This window comes from Rhincodon typus, chromosome 6 (genome assembly GCF_021869965.1).
Source record: "Rhincodon typus isolate 14 chromosome 6, sRhiTyp1.1, whole genome shotgun sequence".
NCBI lineage: Eukaryota > Metazoa > Chordata > Chondrichthyes > Orectolobiformes > Rhincodontidae > Rhincodon > Rhincodon typus.
In genome coordinates, this window is record NC_063337.1 from 97,722,813 (window position 1) to 97,735,355 (window position 12,543).

Here is a 12,543-nt window from a genome sequence, read left to right on the forward strand (position 1 = left end):
CAAGCTCTGCTCCTATGATGCTGCTTGGCCTGCTGTGTTCATCCAGCCCTGCACCTTGTTATGTCCCAGGGACCTGGGTTTAAATCCCACCATGGCAGCTGAATTGAATTCAATAAAAAATCTGGAATCAAGAGTCTAATGATGACCATGAAGCCATTGTCAATTTTCAGGAAAAACCCATCTGGTTCAACTAATGCCCTTTAGGGAAGGAATCTGCCATCCTTATCTGGTCTGGCCTACATGTGACTCCAGACCCACATCAATGTGGTTGACTCTTTATTGCCTTCTGGGCAATTACGGATGGACAATAAATGCTGGCCCAGCCAGCAATGCTCTCATCCTATGAATTACTTTCTAAAAACTGTACTAACGAAAGGATGAAAAAGTAACAGAAATTGACTTAAACCTGTTCCATTATTCAATGAGACCATGGCTAATCTGTTAGCAGCTTGAATTCCATTCCCATTTACCCCTAATAACCTCTAATTCCTTTGCTGAACAAGAATCTATCTGCCACTGTCCTAAAAATATTCAGTGACGCTTCTTCCACTGCCATCTGAGATATTGATTTCCAAATTTGCACAACCCTCAGAGAAATAATTTATCCTCCTCTCTGTCCTGAAAGGGTGACCCCTGATTTTAAAACAGTACCTCCTTGTTCTGGACTGAGCCACAAGAATAAGTGTCCTTTCTATGTTTACATTGTCAAGACCATTTAGGATCTTATGCAAGTCAATCAAGTCACCCACTCTTCTAAACTCCAATGGATACCAGCCCAGTCTGTCCAACCTATCGTATTGCAACTTGCTCATTCCAAGCAGCAATCTAGCAAATCACCTCCGAACCACATTCTTCCTTAAATAAGGAGACCAAAACTGCTCACTCTATTCAAAATGTAGTGTCACCAATGTCCTGTATAACTGAAGTGTAACCTCCTTTGTTTTATCTTTAATTCCTCTCATAATAAAGGACAGCCTTCCATTAACTTTCTTGATTATGTGGTGTACCTGCAGTCCAATGTTTTGTGATGCATGCACTTGACCAATGGTTGCTGTGTTTAGGCTAACTCCTACACCATGAGCTTTTATTTTTCACAATAACCTTAGATGCGGCACCTTATCAATTGCCTTCTGGAAATCTAACTATAGTACATGTTAGAGAACTCTAAAAGAACTCTTAAGAGTTCTGGTGGAACATGGTTTGCCTTTGATGAAAACTCTTCCCAATTACCTTGATTCTTTCTAAGGTGCAGCTATAATCTCTTTAATGATCTATTCTAAGACCAGTCCATGACAGACATCAAGCTAACTGGCCTGTCATTTCCAGTTCTTGATTAGAGAGGTTATATTTGGTCATTTTCAGAGTGATGGAACCTTTCCTGAATCTAGGAAACTTTGGAAATTTAACACTAGTGCATCTATTCCTTCATTAGCTGCCACTTTATGGTCCATGGGAAGTCCATCTGGACCTGGATATTTATTAGCCCACTGCCACATTGGTTTGCTTACTATGACTTCCTTTGTGATTGTGATGTTGCTGTTTTCCTCTCTCCGTTCCATGTCCTGATTTAAAACTATTACTAGAATGTATATTTTCTATTCTATATAATGAAGACAGAAAAATATATGTTAGTTTCATTCACCATTTCCTTTTACCTGCTATTAACTCCCCATTCTCACTCTCTAGAGGACCAACACTCACTTTACCCACTCTTTTCCTTTTGAAATACCAATAGAAACTCTTGCTATCCATTTCTACATTCCTACTGAGCTTCCTCTCATACTCTAATTTGGTCTAATGCATTGCATTCCCTCTATAGAAAATGTACCCTTCTTTAGATAAAGAGGCCAAACCTGTATACAATATTGCGGGTGCAGTCTCTCTTAGGCTCTGTACATTTGCAGCAAGAGATGTTTACTCCAGTACTCAAATTCTGTACTGGTGGAGGCCAGAAAATTATTAACATGCTCACTTTTCATGACACATAAACAAGGACACCCAGATCACATTAGACACCATCACCTCCCAACCTGTCACCATTTATGAAATGAGCAAAACACTGTGCATGTAGGAAATTTGAGATAAAAAACAGAAAATGCTGGAAATACTTAGCAGGTCTGGAGAAAGAAACAGAGTTGATGAACTGAATTTTAAGATGGAGCTCCCACCAACCAACATTCAAAAGGCTGTCCCATAACCATAATGTGTTACAGGTGGTTTTGAAGAGGTAAGGGTTGTACCTTAAACCCTCACCTGGGAGAAAGTCTGCCTCTCTTGAGATAGCAGCCAGACCCGAGTTGTGGACCCTGCCGGTACTGGACATGGACTCTGGCTAAAAGATTCCTACAGCATCTGGACCCAGGTGACAGGCTGATGGGTGGGTTTTGCAGGCCAGTTGGAGAAACATAAAAAGGAGTGACATGTGGAGAGGGTGGGTGTCCCTGACAAGTGCAGGGAATTACTCCACCTACAAATTGACATATCTCCCTTCCTTCCTGCCTTATCTGCAAAGTCACATTAAAAAAAACGGCACTGTGATACCAAACTGCCCACACCGACTATAATTATAATGCATGCTGCACAACTCGCAGATCAATGGCTTGCTAACAAGCCCACTTGGCCATTAAGAATCTTTAAACTAACAGGTGGGCTGTCAATTTCAGCATCCAATGAGTACTTTTCGTAAAATGAATCAGAGGTGGGCAGGAATTGTGATAATCTAACTGACTGTCAACTTTTATATCCTTCCCTCTGACTTCCACCAAAAGTACTCAGGGTCAAGGGACAATATGACAATTTAACTCTCTTGGCGCAGGGCATTACAGGAAATATTCAGAGTTGGGTACCTAGATACGAGCAAGGTCTGCAATTTCAGTTTGAGAAATAATTTGTGGGATGTAAGTACCGCTGATAAGAAAGACCTTAACCAACTTGAGAAAGTAATAGTTAGACAATCAGTGCAGTCTGGTCAGAAGATATTTAACAGTCAACCCTATGTAGACTTAGAATCATAGAACTCCTACAGTGTGGAAGCAGGCCATTCAGCCCATTGAGTCCACGCCAACCCTCCAAAGAGCATGCCACCCACCTACTCTATAACCCTGCATTTCCCATGGCTAATCCACCCAGCCTACGCATCCTTGGATACCATGGGCAATACAACATGGCCAATTTACCCTAACCTGCACATCTTTGGACTGTGGGAGGAACCCATGCAGATACAGGGAGAATGCATAAACTCCATACAGACAGTCACCTGAGGGTGGAATCAAACCTGGGTCCCTGGTGCTGTGAGGCAGCAGTGCTAACCACTGACCCACTGTGCCACCCAGCTGGGTATAGATAGTATGTTTCCATCCCAAAGGATAATAATGAACCAGTGGATTTCACAAGAATCTAACAGTTCCCTGGCCACTATTACCAACTGTTAATTTCCAGATTTTCTAAATTTCAAGTATTGATTCTTAACACTCCTCTGAATTGCTTCGGGACATTTTACAATAATTGATGTTGAATTCAAATTTTCCAACGTACCTAATAGTATTTAATTTGTTCCCTCTAGTTGCTTCGTTGGATTATGAAGTCACCACACTACTGTAATCGAACTGTGATGCAAAACAATGTGGAACAGAAATGAGGAATGTAGTCATCTGTGCTCAAATTTCTAATGCCTGCTCGTCTAAGCTCTATGTTCAGAACACACTATCATCACATTTACGTCAGAGCTTTGTGTATATTTAAATAGGCACGGAATGAAAATCACACCGATTAATGCATTTTGAGTCTAGAAGGTATTTTCTGTACCTTCCCTGTAATTTCTGCGCTGCCTACAGTTTTCCAAGGTTGCAAAGTTGTCTCCTTAGCAACTGTGCTGTAACCATGGCTCCTAACATGAAAATTTTTGCAAATTAGTTGAACACGACTACACAAGGCACATGAAGATGCCAGATAAATTACTGAATAGACACTTAGCTTGCCTCACCAAAGGTTCTAGTGCTTAGCTTCTATTCCACAATGCCCCTCATTTTCAAATCCTTTCATGTCTTTATAATGTTTAGCCATACATTCCTCCAAATCTCTGGACTCCTCCAATTCCAGCCTCTTGCGCATCACTGACTTTCATTGAGATAGAACAACAACAATCTGTAGAGCAACGCGCAGTCAAACAGATTTATTGGGCAAAATGGCCTTCTCCTGTTTCTTCATTCCTAATATGAGGCATTATGAGAAATGTGAAAGATATATTCACAACATATAAGGCTGAGTTTAATGGTGAATTGGGTGAGCCTGTCTACTTATGGAACTCCCTTGGGATAAGACGTCATTCAGTCAGTCAGCAACAACCTGCTTTTGGGGTTTCTGTTTCCTTCAGGATGAAGATCCCACCTCCAAGAACTGTTGGCCAATCATTGTACGGGTGGCTTTTTAGACACAGCAGCGTCACAATGAATGGTGGTCACTATTGGTACTGCAGGAGACCCTGGACCAGCAGCCAATAGGTCAAAGGTTATAGGTAAGTGGGCAGACTGGTCCAAGTTAGAGTGATCCCAGGGCCCTGGAGGGGGAAGTTGTTATATAGGGAAGAGAGCTACCTCAACTGGCCTCTGAGTGGGAAGATCATCTTTGATAAATCCTGCCTCTGGCCGTAGGAGGTGGAGGAAGAAGAGTGAAACTTGTTGGGGCTGTGGGGAGTCAGGAATGTCATGGATTATGATGAGTTCTCCAGGCTGGACATCCCACATAATATATGGTACAGTCACCTCCACCTCCCTCCCCATTTGGTAGTGGGAGGCAATTGAATTCTGCCCAGAGACTGCACAAATAGCTTCAAAAGGTGGGATATAAAGTACGTACAGAGGGAAATATTAAACACTTGTAAAGAAGACTATGTATGTTCTGCTTTTGTTCCATATTAATGACTATCCTCTTACCTGTTCTTGTTTTAATGTAACTTTTTATACATATATTTATCTGAGGTAAATGTTTCAGTCTTGGCCAGAATCGAACATTTTAAATGTGTGGTGACCTGGTCCTCAAATCACAACTGATCACATCAAGATACTAAGGTTCAACTTTCAGCCAATGTGTAGATTCATTCCTGACCTTTATCAGGAAATCACAAGAGTACGTCATTTTCCGACTTTTTTTTTAACAAATAGAAAGGCACATGAGATTTTCTGATATTTTGTAACTGATCTTTGATAACTGATGACTACTAACTGTTTATGACCATCCCTGTCACTGTTTTGTGTAGCTGAGTATAGCGTTGTAATATCGTGAGTTTTGATCTCTTATAGATACTTTTCGTGGTCTCATTGCAGTTAAGCAATCCCTTAAGTAGCCTCAGTGTCTTTTCTTTATGGAAGTTGCCTGACACTACCTGGATAACTACTTTTACAATAATGGATGTAACAATAGCATCGCCTTGTGACCTGCACTCACGGGGGAGATATTAGTCATTGCAGTATGTGGACTTCAATGGAAAAGCAAGTCAGGCAACTTCACATTTCTTAACTTAACATTACTGGAGAGGACCAAATTCACACATTTGTAACTTCTACAAGAAAAACAAAAAATGCCAGGGAAAGAAACAAACTGTGCTGTTAAGTCAACTTCTGTGGAATAAGGAAGGAGGTGTTAATATTCGGGTTGGTGACCTGCCATTAGAACTCAGTGTTTGCAAATTGTCTCTTCAAGCAATCAGAGACTAAATAAAGTGAAATTGAACTGGGAGCTGATTTCAAAATTCGGAATTGCTTGATTGAGTTGTTAAAATGCAATCTAATAGTGCAAAACATAGAAAATAACAAAAAATAAAAAGACCCATAAAGTGTAATGTTTCGTGGGTCATTTTACTTAATTTAAATGGAATTATGACTCTGTATTCTGTGCTACAAACTCAAACTAGAAGTACAAGAGGATATAGTTTGATCTTTGAAAACCTTTCTCCCTAATTCAAAAAGCTTGTCCGGCTTGCAGACCGAAAAGGTCAACATATTTTTTTAACGCAACAGGGAGAAGGATTTTTCGAAATAGACAGCTAAACAAATAAATATAGCAGGAATGGCTGGCTGTTGCAGGTTTAAAGCATCATGCTTGATTGCAGGATAATGGGCATTCACCAATATGATGTTCTGTGAATATTCCCAAACAAACTGCATATTAAGGGATAGGTACCTCTACAGTACTGTTGTATCTCCCCATTGAGATGTGGCACATTTATGCAGTGTATGTCTTCCTGAGCCTGAAATAACTGCACAGAGACCAGTGTTCCATCACCAAGTCATCCCTTACTTACAAGTGGTTTGTATATGGGCTCTGACCAGACAGTTCAGATCCCGTCCCTTGAATCAGGAGACTTTCTGAATTCTCCTGTTTATATTTATCAGCCTGGGATCCCTGATTGATTATGAGAGCCTCGATTGAGGTTGTAAACTTACGCCAATGAGATCTACCTGGCCCTGGTTCCAAACACTACAGAGCCATTGAGAATTCCACAACTTGGTAAACTTATGCGTCTCCTTCTTCTGTTTGTCCCTGGTTATAGGTGTGTGAGGTCCTTTTTGCTTTCATTTGAGACTTCCTAGAAGCAATGATGCACAGTGAGCTCTGAGGTAATGACAAAACATTCAGTTCTACTTGCAAGGTGATGTCTGTTTTGCCTCCAGCGGGATATCTTTACTTGATGTGGCAATATTTTATTATCCCTTCTCATATAGGAAGCTAGGACTTGGGTAATGGGGTATTAGAAGACCCAACGGATGTTTATTACGCTGACTATATGTACATATACATTCCTAGGTACATCTGAGGTAACATTAAGATGTTCAGTTCCAAAGAGTAACATGCTTCCATCAGTGTGTCATGCTTCTAGTGGCTCACGTTAAGATGGAGTTTGAAGCCTTTAGACAATCATGTTATTTGCTATGATCTAGTGACCAATACCATGAGCGTAATGCTTAAATGCGTGCTTACATACTGTGTCTCTTACAAACATACTACCTGTCTGATATAACAAGCCAGAAAGCTCCCAAGGCGTATAAATTGAGAATAAGAATATCTTCAATGCCACTGCCAATGCTGTCCCTGTGCTGCTTGGCACATGCAGGGCTGCATCTGGAGCATGTGACACATTTCAGTGACCATCTCCATCATAAATCAGAACTGCTTCAGAAACAGCTACTGCCTGAGGTTAAAATCAAAATGTTCCATGTATGTCCTAGATGGGGATGACCTTCCGTTAAGAGAACTTTTCTCTCCTGTATGCATTCCCTTTTCTGCGGAGGCTCTACTGCAATGGCTCAGTGAAGTGATAACAGACTTTCTCATCCAAGAGAACTAAACACAATACATCCACGAATTTGGCAACAGGGTAAGTAACAAGAGTGCCTCACCTGAAAAATCCATGCTGATATTTTTAAATAATGTGATTGGTGGTTTTCTCATGAAATAGAATGTGTGAAGTCCAGTGTGGAAGGTCAGTTGCTAAATCAGCATTTCACACTGAGTGACAATACAATCTGTCCACTCTGCATACTTCTGATGTAAGTTTGGCTCCCTGTGCCTACACTGTCGACAGGCATGGCACACCACACTGACAAGTGGTTTAACCACAATTTTTGGAACTCAAAGCTGCCTTGGCACTGACATCATTGACATTGCAGAGTTTGATTTTGTGGCCAGAGTATTTAATCCTGGAAACAGCTGTTGGAATTGTCAGGCCCTCCTATCTGTGTGATAAAAAGAAACCATAATTGGGAGTTGTCTCAGGTCTAGAACCCCTGTAGCTGTTGACAGTTTCGAAAACATTGCTAGCAGTTCAGAAATGGCTTTGTATATTCACTAATACCAGCATTATTTTCTAAACACATTGGGGGAGCAATAAAAACGACATCTGTTGAGACTGTTCACTAACAGTAAAATATAGAATTCATTAAATTTTGAAAGAAATTAGAAACATCTCATTAACAAGCTGTTAATGGGTTCTTAAGTAAAACAAAATTCTTAATTTTTAACCTATGGGTGGAATAATATTTATAAGGCATATGGGTCTCTTTAATCACAGGATTCTGAAGAATAAAATCATGATTGCAAAATAAATTCATATATTTTTATATAAAAATGATAGGTTTGAATTTTAAATCATAATCATTTGATTCTATCACCTCTGTCTCTCAATAAAGGACCTGAACTGATCAGAAATGGTTCCCATTCAATATAAAAAAAAATTCCACATTTGATGGAGATTTGGTAATTCAGCTGAGTTTAGAAGATGGTATGGTATTAATTGAAGAAAACATATTCAGGAAGCTAGGTGTCAATTAAAGATCACTAGTAATAATCTGACTTTTGTGCCAGACATCGTGTGTTCAAATCCTGCTCCAGTATTTGACCACACATCCTAAGATAATACTTCAGTTGTTGCATGCACTGTTATTCTAAGGGTCCTTTGCCTTCTTAGGTGAATGGAAAAGATTCTATGACACAATATAAGAAAAAGGGTGAGTATTTTAAGAGTGTCAAGGCTGTCATTTATCCCTCAATTATCAACACTAAGAGCCGTTTAATTGATTATATGTCTCATTTCTGTTTTCAGGATCTTTGTAGGCAGTGACCAGCTAGCCTTGCCCTGCAATTGCACCAGACTACACTCCAAAAAATAATTCATTGTGGTGTGATGTATTGTGAGAATGTTGTGAAAAAAAAATGCTGTGTTCATGCAAGACTTTCTTTCTCGTCAACCTACACAAGTAGAAATGGACTAACTGTTCATTCATCCACTTGCTCTTTGTTGGATGTCAGTATCAGCAAATTGATTGCCTGTTTACTTATATATCAATGACTAAATTTTGAAAAAAAAACTGTAACAAGCTGAAGCACTTGAACAAAGAGATAAAAATACTTACAAATGCAAGTTTTGATCTTTGTTGTGTGGGTATAGCTTCAGGCAATGCAGACATGTCATCGCACTAAAATAGTTTGTGCAAAAGCAAAATTAGATGAGATCAACGTCAGAGAAACTTCTTATGATCACACATGCCACGGTCTTCTGCCCAGAATGTTTCTCTAGCCATATCTGACATCATCCAGGGACATGACTTACACATAGTATTGCTTCCAGTTGAAGGATCCATTAAAATTATGTTTGCAGCTGCTCTATTTTTGCCATTTAAACTTGAAAAGTCTATAGATGCAAATCATACGTTATTGACAGTCAGTAGCAGCTGCATGAGGAGGAAATGTGTACTATTTGAGATTGAAATGATTAAAGGGGCAAGCTGGCAGGTTGTAGTGTTCTGACAGTACAGCTCGATCCCTAATACACCACAGGCATATTTTGAATCCATTTAAATTAATGACTGCCTTGGCACTACATTTGACTTCTTATAATATTCATAAGAGTGGAAATAACTGTCTCATGTAGAGAGGATGATAAAAGAGTGTAGAGTGTTAAACTAAATCCGTAGTTGAGAACAAGCATTAAACCAGAGCTCCTCATGTCTTGGAAGAAGATATTTATTGGCATTGATTGATGCAACTGGCAAATCACCTGCATCAAGGACTGGTGCAGGATTAGCGTATTAATGGAGTGAATGTTTGAGCTGAAAAGGTTTTAGACAATAAGGTGTTACTTCTATATACATAATTAGATAACTGCTGCAGTTAAAATAAGCCTTAAAACTTCATCCAAGTGCACAATTTACTGCAACAAAAACAGAAATTGCTGGGAAAGCCCAGCACCTGGTCACCTGAAACATTAACTCTGATTTTCTCTTCACAGATGCTGCCAGACCTGCTGAGCTTTTTCAGCAACTTCTGTTTTTGTTCCTGATTTACTGCATGCACAGTTCATAGATCACAGAATCCCTACAGTGTGGAAACAGGCCCTTTGGCCCAACAAGTCCACACCGACCCTCAGAGCATCTCACCCAGACCCATCCCCCTATAACCCACCTAATCTACACATCCCTGGGGCAGTTTAGCATGGCCAATCCACCTAGCCTGCACATCTTTGGACTGTGGAAGGAAACCGGAGCACCCGGAGGAAACCCACGCAGACACAGGGAGAATGTGCAAACTCCACACAGACAGTTGCCTGAGGGTAGAATCAAACTCATGTTCCTGGTGCTGTGAGGCGGCAGTGCTAACCACTGAGCCACCATGCCACCCGCAAAGTTCTTTTGGTTTTTATATTGCATAATTTACTGGCTAGGTGATAAAGCTAACAACTATGTCAGAGACAGATGGAATACTTTAGGACATATTTATAAATGTATAAATAACAAATAATCAGCAAATAAATACTTGCTGATGAAGGGCTGAATTTTCCCCATGTCTGAATAACGTGGGCAATGGAAGGAAAGTTGGGAAATAAACGGCAAGTAGGAGAAAGTGAGATTCTTGACATCGTGAAAAGAAATGAGGGGAGGCGATGGCCTAGTGGTATTATCGCTGGACTATTAATCAAGAAATCTAAGTTATGTCCCAAGGACCTGAGTTTAAATCCCATCATGGCAGATGAATTGAATTCAATTGGAAAAAAAAACTGGAATTAAGAGTCTAATGATGACCATGAATCCATTGCTGATTGTCAGAAAAACCCATCTGGTTCACCAGTGTTCTTTAGGGAAGGAAACTGCTATCCTAACCTGGTCTGGCCCACATGTGACTCCAGACCCACAGGAATGTGGTTGATTCTTAACTGCCCTCTGGGTAATTAGGAATAGGCCTAGCCTGTGATGTCGTCATCTCACAAATGAATAAAAAAAAGCTGATTTTCAGCTTAAGATTTTAACAACTAGATGAGATACTCACTAGGGAGTGGTGAAGGGCCTGTTTTCATGCATTAACTTCTCAATATGACCTAAGTAATATTACCAACATGCAGCTTGCTATTTTCCCAGGTACCGGAGGGAAACTAGCTCTGCACAAATTCCCACTTGAAGGTTACATTAATAGTCTGGTGTCTGCAGCTCATTGGCATTCCCCGTTATCTCAGGGCCTGGTCCATGGGCAGTGACTACTGGTAACTTTACTTCATGGAAGTTGACATCACATCGTCAAAGCACATCTTGAACTAACTTATAATACACTGCAGCACTTCAATACTGCACTTTGGAACTCACCAATGCCTTACACTGCAGTGCTGATGCCGGGCTACTGTGTCTATGAGCTCAGGCACCCACCTCTTGGTTCAGAACAGGGGAAATCATCAGGGTCTTAGCTTAGTCACTCACTTATCACTTGAATGCTCACAACATCTCTGACTTTGCCTTGTCTTTTGGTACACACAGATGCCAGGCAGCTTTTAACCATCAATGAACATTCAAAGGGGTGGATGTGTTGGTGTATGCACCATGCTATGTCAATATCACACCTCCAGCATGGCACTGCAGCTAATGTAGCAAACACACATGCATTTCAAACAAAAAGCCATGTCTGATAATTTAAGGGGAGCAGTCCTTAGTTTGAAAGACATTTGGATGGATAAATGAATAGTCAAGATTTGGTGGGATATGGGCCAGGAGCAGGCAGGTGTGGCTCGTTTAGTTTGTGATTATGTTTGACATGGACTGTTTGGACTGAGGGGTCTGTTTCGGTGCTGTATGACTGTACACCCACTGAATGTCACTCTCCAATTCTGGGTGCTATACTTGAGGAAGGTTGAGAAGTATACAAAAAATGTTCTCGAGCTTGGTTCCAGGGTTGAAAATCTCCAATTGTGAGATAGAGTGGAGAAACTGAGATTGTGTTCCTTAGAGATGAGAACGTTGAGAGATTTGGTAAAGGTGTTCAAAACAGGGATCAGCACTTTGACCCCAGCTAGGCATTATATAGTAATGACTTAAATGAGGGAAGTAAATGTCATATCTCCAAGTTTGCAGTCAACACAAATTTTGATGGAAGGGAGAATTGTGAGGAGATGCAGAGATATTTCAGTGTGATTTGTACAAATTGAGAGAGTTTTTTTATTCACTCATGGGATGTAGCTGTTGCTACATGTTACATTTTGATAGCAAAACCAGAGAAGTAGATTATTATCTGGTTGGTGATAAATTGGGAAAGGGGGAGATTTAACAAGACCTGGTGTCCTCTTAAATCGCTCAATGAAAATTAATGGACAGACACAGCAGGTGGCAAAGAAGGCAAATAATATGTTGACTTTCATAGTGAGGGAATTTAAGTAGAGGAGCAGGGATGCCTTGCTGTGATTGTACAGGGGTCTTGGTGAGACCAGACTTGGAGTATTGCATGCAGTTTTGGTCGCCTTATCAGAGAGAGGACATTGTGGAAAGAGTACAATGAAGGTTTACTTGACTGTTTCCTGGCATGGCAGGATAGATGACTGAACAGAGACTGGATCAGTTAGGACTATATTCAGTGGAGCTTAGAAGAATAAGGGGATGTCTGATGGAAAGCTATAAAATTCTGACAGGATTAGACAGATTAAATGTAATAAAAATGTTTCCGATGACCGTAGACAGCAGAGATCACAATAAGGACATGTGGTAGGCCATTTATGTCTGAGATGAGGAGAAATTT